Below are 8,120 nucleotides of genomic sequence, written 5' to 3'. Positions count from 1 at the left end.
AGTGACTGCAAACGCTGCTTTACTATCTAATTAAAATAATTGTTTAAATTTTAATATAATATAACTCATAAGTTTGAGTTTAACATTACATACAGGCAATAAATAATGTTATAAGCAATAACACAAGACAACAACAACAACAAAAACAAGTTAATATTGTTTTAAGAGAGAGCTATTCAATTATACATCCAAAGATTTTAGGTAATTCTTCTCAGCTTTACATGGCCACAGGTTTTGTTAAGCTCTGGAAGCAACCTCTTGCCAATTAGACCATAAAATTAGATATCCCCTACATAAATTATAAAGATGTAAATAAATATAATTTTGAAGGTTGAATTGTTTATTACAGAGCTTCTGTTTTCACAGTTCAATCTTTCCCCTAAAATTTTAAAGTACTTAAAATATTTTAAAATACCTGACAAAATTGAATATTGACATGAACTAATGCAAAAGCTCTAATGACAAGCATAATTTATAACCACCAAACTAAAATAGCCAGTAAATCAACAACTTACTAAGGTTTTATTATGCTTACAATGCTAGATGGAAAGAAGTTTTCCTTGGAAAACTTTCCTTAGGAAACAGTGCCTAACACCTTAAATAAGTTGCAGTCCAGTGGTGGTAGCTGGTGATACACATTCTGAATTTAATATTAATATTTACCCCAAGATATAAAGTATCTCAAGTCATATGGTTAAGGAAATTAGCAGAGAGACTAAGCAGTAAAAATTCAGGAAGAATACTGGAAACCCATGAGATTTGGATTCTGTTCTTTTCATCTCTGTAGCAGAATACTTGACATGAGGCATTTGTTTCATAAATGTTTGTGGAATTGCATCCCATTGCTATCCATAAGGGAAAACATTTCACTTAAGTAAAGTACCATGTACAAAGGCTGGAGGAATGGGGGAAAGAATAATTATGTGAAAAGAGTGCTAACTCGGGGGGTCAGCTGGCATTTTGGAGCAGTGAGAGGTAAGGTTAGAAACATCGGCTTATCATTTCTTCCTCCTCTGATGTTTTTACCTGCATACTTCTAAGTTTTCCAATATTTCTTTCCTGGGTGTTTAGTCTAGCCTAGTCCCTTAGCCAGTTCTGACCAAGACAAGAAGAACATCAACAATCTCAGTCTTTCATCTGATGAGATTAAAGTCAATCTCAAAACCAGACCCCAAATCCACTAAAATCCTATGCCACTGCTTCTTTGTCTCTACCAGTCTGATTCTGGACTACCCTTCAGGTGAAACCTACTACCTGTTCTTTTACCTCCTTTGGAAGCATCTCTTGCCTCTTCTCATTTCCCATCACCTACCTTCTCCACCATTTCTTCTGTAAACCAGAACCTGATATTATTCTCAAACTACTGGCACAACTCACTTCTCATCCTTCACCCTGTGGTCTCTGGTACTTTCTCCTGGATTCCCTACACAGAGGTTGAACCTTCCACCCTGGCTCCAGCTTTACAGTTGAGATGGTTGGGTATCTTCAGAGGCTGCCTGGCTGCCCCACCTCCAGAGCAATCCCTAGAGCAGGCTCTATTTCCCCTCTTTCTCCTGCCCTGCTGTGTGAATCTTGAACTAAATTTCAACTCTCTCCAGTCTCTGTCATATGTGATGTGCTACTACAAACAAACATTTATGCTTGTCCCTGGGTGGTAAGGCTTGGCAGGAAAGCTAAATTGGAACTAGGTTTCAGAAAGTATTAAATGCCACATAAAGGAATTTGAGTATGTCCAATAATTAAAGCACAGTCTGAATACTTTTGAGGAGTGACATGACACAGAGAATCAGCGTGATTAATCTAGAAACTGATTGTAATAAAAATTTTGCAATTGGTATATACACCCTAGTTGAGTAAGATGGGTCCATTTTGCTTTCTGTGACATATGTCATTGCAATGATGGCCATCTTCTTCTGTATTTGATTAACATTTTAGAGTGATTAAAATTAGCTGTGACAAGTCACTAAATTGTTATACAGAAATTTTAAGTAAAATACTATTATTTTGGCTGAAATTTATAATAACTATATATGGAGAAGTTAATCACTAATGAAAAAGGGATTTCTCTGGAACAATTCAAGAATAAAGCTTTTCTGGAATATTTTCTAAAATAAAATAGAATATTTAAAAATTTTTTTTTAATGTTTTATTTATTTCTAGGAGACAGAGAGAGTGAGACAGCGTGAGCAGGAGAGGGTCAGAGAGAGAGAGGGAGTCACAGACTGAAACAGGCTCCAGGCTCTGAGCTGGCAGTCAGCACAGAGCCCGACGCGGGGCTCGAACCCACGAACCGCGAGATCATGACCTAAGTGAAAGTCGGACGCTTAACCGACTAAGCCACCCAGGCGCCCCAAAATAGAATATTTTAAAAAGGACACAGCAAGTGGGCATCTTCACCAGGAAGTTCACCATGTTAACATAATTCTGCAGCAAAACCTGAGAATAGATGCACTTATTCTACCTCAAGTTGTTATTCTATACTGTACACTTAAAATTTTGTTAAGAGGTGGATTTCATGTTATGTGGTTTTTATCACAACAATAAAAATATCTCTAAACTTTGGGATGAACCATGTTAGTATTTTCATCTGTGAAAAGGAAAACTATAATCTGTCATAGAATTTTTTTCTAATCATATTATGTAACATTGTTTTCTTCTGAAATGATTTTCAAACTAATAAACATTTTCAATTTATACATAGTATTTCTTAATGTTATGATGAAAAATCTAAAACAACAAATTATCAGTTTTCTGTTTAAATAATCCAATCACAAAAACACATATTTTAACTGGATATCAGTGTATATTTGCCTTGTTAAAAAACATATTTTTAAATATAATTGTAGAATCTTCCAATGCTTTAAAAAGTATTTGAGCTAGAGGCAGAAAAAAACTATGTCTGATTCTTAAACAGCTGACTTTTCTAACTGGTTTATTATTTCAGTTCTCCAATTAAAATTGATTCATGTTAGCTATGTTGTAAATTATTAATAGAAGTGAAAAATGGCTTCATATTTCCCTAAATTTATTTAGTCTAGGATTTGAGTACATAATTCCCTTCTTTAGTCTGATTCAAGCAAGTTACAAATAGATTCCCCATAATTATAAACCTGAGAAAATGCAGTGTAATTTATGTTGAGGTAGACTTTCGGGAATTCAGAGTAAATATAATGAGGAGTTTTTATCAAAACCTCAAGTCCTCATTATTTGGGAGTGTTAAATAAGTTTAAAGGCAGGACTATTTGTCTGATCCTCTTCTCATAAATAAAGACCAGGAGACCACCTTCCCAGTAGGGTCCTGCAGAGTTGACGGGTAAGGAAATGCATCTCTCACATGGGGCTGGGGATTCCCAAAACCTTAGGGCATGAAAGCCAAGAATGAGGACAGGAGGGGCGCCTGGGTGGCTTAGTCGGTTAAGCGTCTGACTTTCGCTCAGGTCATGATCTCGCGGTTCGTGGGTTCGAGCCCCGCGTCGGGCTCTGTGCTGACTGCCAGCTCAGAGCCTGGAGCCTGTTTCAGTCTGTGACTCCCTCTCTCTCTGACCCTCCCCTGCTCACGCTGTCTCTCTCTCTCTCTCCTAGAAATAAAAAAAAATATGAAAGAAAAGATTTCAGAGGGTGCAACTGTGGTAGGACTTTAAAAAAAAAAAAAGAATGAGGACAGGAAGGTCTAGAAAGGGAAGAAATAAAACCATTTGCTTTAGAAACCAAAAAGGCAATTATAATCATCATTTGGGTCCACCTCATTCATTCACTTCTCCTCACCTGCACTTAAAGTGCCAGGATCAATCTTATATCCACCTCTGTAAATCAAGCTCTTACTGTAGAGCCTCAAATACAGTAAATGCTTAACACACGCTTATTATGTAAATAAAATATAACTTGTTTATTTATGAAGACCAAAGAAATGGATTGTGTAAATTTACATTTAATCATTTTTAGATAGGTATAGATTAGATACAGATACATATATGTAATATATATACATATATGCATTTATAATTTAAAATACAGAGACCCATAACTTGAGTGTAGATTGTATTGATTATCAGTCCCTCCCCAATAGGGAGCCAAGATCTAAACCAAAAGCTTTTGAGGTAGAGACACACCTAATGCTGATCTGGTTTCTCCTTTTTTTTTTTTTTTTTAAATTATCTTCTGATTTCTTCTTTTTCTACATTCATCCCATTTTGGTCTTTACTGTCCCAGTGTATTCCCAGCACATTGCTGATGCTTCTATGGCTATACTGCAATCTATTTCTCTCCTTTCTTACTACTGCAAAAACCGATGTAATAAAAAAAATTCCAGCAGTGCAAATCTCCAATAAAATCATAATAACCGCTCTACCTCTCCAAGTAACCTTCCAACAGCACTGTCTTACTCTTCATGTTCTATTAATAACTAATTGTAATTACCTGCATATCCTGGCCTAATTTTACAAATTTGCTTTTGTATAACACTATTGTTTTTTTGTTTAATGTTTATGAATTTATTATTGTTGTTGCTATTGCTGCTCTTTGACTGATTTTTTAAAATTTAAATTCAAGTTAGTTAACATACAGCCTACTCTTGGTTTCAGTAGAACCCAGTGATTCATCACTTCCTTATAACACCCAGTGCTCATCCCAACAAGTGCCCTCCTTAATGCCCAACACCCATTTAGCCCATCCTCCCACCCACTTCTCCTCCAGCAACCCCCAGTTTGTTCTCTGTCTTTAAGAGTCTCTTATGGGGGCGCCTGGGTGGCTTAGTCGGTTAAGCGTCCGACTTTCACTTAGGTCATCATCTCGCGGTTCGTGGGTTCGAGCCCCGTGTTGGGCTTTGTGCTGACTGCCAGCTCAGAACCTGGAGCCTGTTTCAGTCTGTGACTCCCTCTCTCTCTGACCCTCCCCTGCTCATGCTGTCTCTCTCTCTCTCCTAGAAATAAATAAAACATTAAAAAAAAAAAGAGTCTCTTATGGTTTGCCTCCCTCTCTGTTTTTATCTTATTTTTCCTTCATCTGTTGTTTTTCTTAAATTCCTCATATGAGTGAAATCATATATTTGTCTTTCTTTGATGTATTTCAGCACTTGCTTCTTCCTGTTTTGTTTTGTTTTTTTTTTTGAATTTGAGCTCCAGTTTGTTTGACACAAACCATCGGTTCTTAACCTCAAGACACAGAGATCCTCTAAGGAAAATCACTAAGATATTTTTGTTTCTCTTCTATTTATCACTTGCTTCTTAAACCACCCTTTCAATCACCATTCAGCTAAACCACTCCTAATTATCTTTCCCCTATAGCCCCCACAGTCTTTCTTAATGAGCACTGTTATGTTAAACTCAGAAATGGTTATCAGGTGTTAACTATTTTTCCTGCATAATTCTGATACTGTTTCAATATACACAGATATGTATTTATCAAGATGGATGGAGACTGATATAGTGGCAGATAGATGTAGATATGTTTTTATATATCAATATATATTAGATTCTATATTCTTTCTAAAACTTATCTTCAGAATTCTAATGTAATCTAATCTAATTTCTATTTTATATCCATAGAATACCATAATGTTGTATAACTTAGATTTTAGAGCTGAAAGTGATTCCTTAAGTTGTCTTCTTGATGGTTATAGCCATCAGTGAAATTTTCAAGTATTAGCAGATTATTTCTATGGAAGAAGAGGTCTGATCTTTGAGTTCACCATTCTCTATCTTGACAAATAGCAGATGACATAATTTTTTATCTCACTGAAATCTCTATTGTTAAGTTCTTTACCTATGGCTTTGAATGGAATGCCTAGAATATAGCAGGTGTTAAATAAATGTTGATTAACTACATAGAAATGACATTTTTGAGTGTCTTCAAGTGTATTCCATCTGTTAAATGAGGACATAATTTATACAAATTTGGATTTTGGATTGAGATAGTTCAGAATCCCACTCTGGGCTCTACAAGTTATAGCCATGTGTTCTTGGGATAATTACTTTGATTCCTTCTCCTGCCAAATGAGGATAATAGATTGAAGTTATTGAATATAAATATGAAAAAAAAAACATTTAACATAATGTCTTGTAAATCTGGGCATGAATGAATCCTCCCAAAAGCTCTATGAGCTCTACGAGGGTAGTTTATAGACACAAAGAAACTGAGTGTCAGAGAAGGTGGACAAGTTGCAGAGAAAATAAACAGCAGAAAATAAGCAACACTCCAGACAGTTGAGTGTTTTCCACAATTTGAAAGAGTTCAACTATTGCTTCAAGAAACATTAGTGGAATTTCCACTCCAGTGTTTTCTTAAAGGATATATGCTGCTGAACTCCAGTTCATTTGTCTGATTCTGTCTCCCCAGAAATCTTTTTAGATCAGAGCTAGCATCATTTTTTAGCATTTCACACTCTGCCCAACATGTTTATAATTGGATGGTCTGATAAATGATCCTGCATGAGCCAGTACACTAACATCTTTAACCTTCCTCTGTCATTTCCTATGCAGAATTCCTTGGAAGCAAGCGTCTCACATACTGTTTGATCTGCCCCCTTTCATAGCAGAAATGCACTGATGCAGGCATCCTCAATGTCTAATCTATCATCTGAGTATAAATTAGCCTTTAGAATCTATTCTTTCATCATTTTATTCATCATTGTTAGAACAAATGCCATACGTTTAATCTAATTGTTTCTTTTTAATAACTGCCTTTCTAGCTTAGCAGTGAGCTTCTTGTAGATGGGAACAATTTCTTCCCCTTTTTATATGGAGCATCTAGCATGGTGCTTGTCATATAGTTGATGCTTATTAAATATCTAAACACTACTATAACAGTCTCTAATAGTTATTGTTTTACTATTCTTTATTAAGAGCCCTAAAGAGTAATACTTACCTATATTTTAAAAATCCTGTCAATTTTATAATTTCTCATCTAGAAATTTTGCTTTCCCATGTGAGTAGCAAAACATAAAGAATTCCCAAACAGTTGTTGCAGAAATTGCTTGGTAATTTACTAGGTAAAGGAATAAGCACAGATTCCTTGTATTTAAGTAAAGTCTCAGTCATTATAAAACACACTGCTTTGTCAAGAATTCCTCTTCTGGAACTCAGTGTTCATAGGCAAGATGAGGGTAGATTGGGGGCAATCAAAGTACATGTACTCAAGAAGAAAGAGACATAACTTCCAGTTATCAATAAATAAATTCTGGGGTGCTTGGGTGGCTCAGTTAGTTGAGCAACCAACTTTAGATTTCAGCTCAGGTCATGATCCCATAGCTGTGGGATTGAGCCCTGAGTGGGCTCTGCCCTGAGTTTGGAGCCTGCCTAAGATTCTTTCTCTTTACCTCTGCCCTTCTCCCCTACTCATGCTCTATGTCTCTCTCTTTCTAAAACAGAAAATTAATTAATTCTGAGGATGTAATGTATGGCATGGTGACATAGTTAACAATGCTGTATTGTATCTTTGAAAATTGCTAAGAGAGTAGATTTTAAAAGTTTTCATCACAAGAAAAAATTTGTAACTATGTGAAGTGATGGATATTGACTAAACTTATTGTGGTGATCATTTTTGAAGCTGTACATATATCAAATCATTATGCTGCATACCTTAAACTAATACAATATTATAAGTCAATTATATATCCATAAAACCAGAAAGGAGAAAAAAAGAAGAGACAAAGTCCTCACAGCAGTGTTTGTGAACTATAGCGATGAGCTATGGATACAATCTCTCACAACTTTTTTTTTAAATCTTTTCTGATGTTCCTGGGGTAGTTTATATACCTTTATCACATTATAGTCTTTATGTTCTGTCACCGACTGTACAAGGAATAATTTTTTTAATTGTATAATTGTGTGTTACTAAACATTTTTAAAGGAAAAAAGTAAAAGTTTAGGAGTGAATGGAAACATTTAAAAAAATGGTAGACTACACATTATTAATTTATAAAAGTGGCCTTCATCTTATGCTAGGACTTACTATAGTCAACAAATGCTGCCTAGGAAAATTGGACCTCTGAGTCCTGCAAAGAAATATATAATAGCTATAAAATTTAAAGGCTGAACACATATAAAACTGAATACCCTAATTAAATAAAATTGAGAACAAAATTAATGGCACCTTTTTTTGTTGGTAATTGAGATTTAGTAACA

Source organism: Crocuta crocuta, unplaced genomic scaffold (genome assembly GCF_008692635.1).
Source record: "Crocuta crocuta isolate KB4526 unplaced genomic scaffold, BGI_CrCroc_1.0 scaffold270, whole genome shotgun sequence".
In the NCBI taxonomy this organism is placed as follows: domain Eukaryota; kingdom Metazoa; phylum Chordata; class Mammalia; order Carnivora; family Hyaenidae; genus Crocuta; species Crocuta crocuta.
This window is presented reverse-complemented; position numbering follows the sequence as displayed.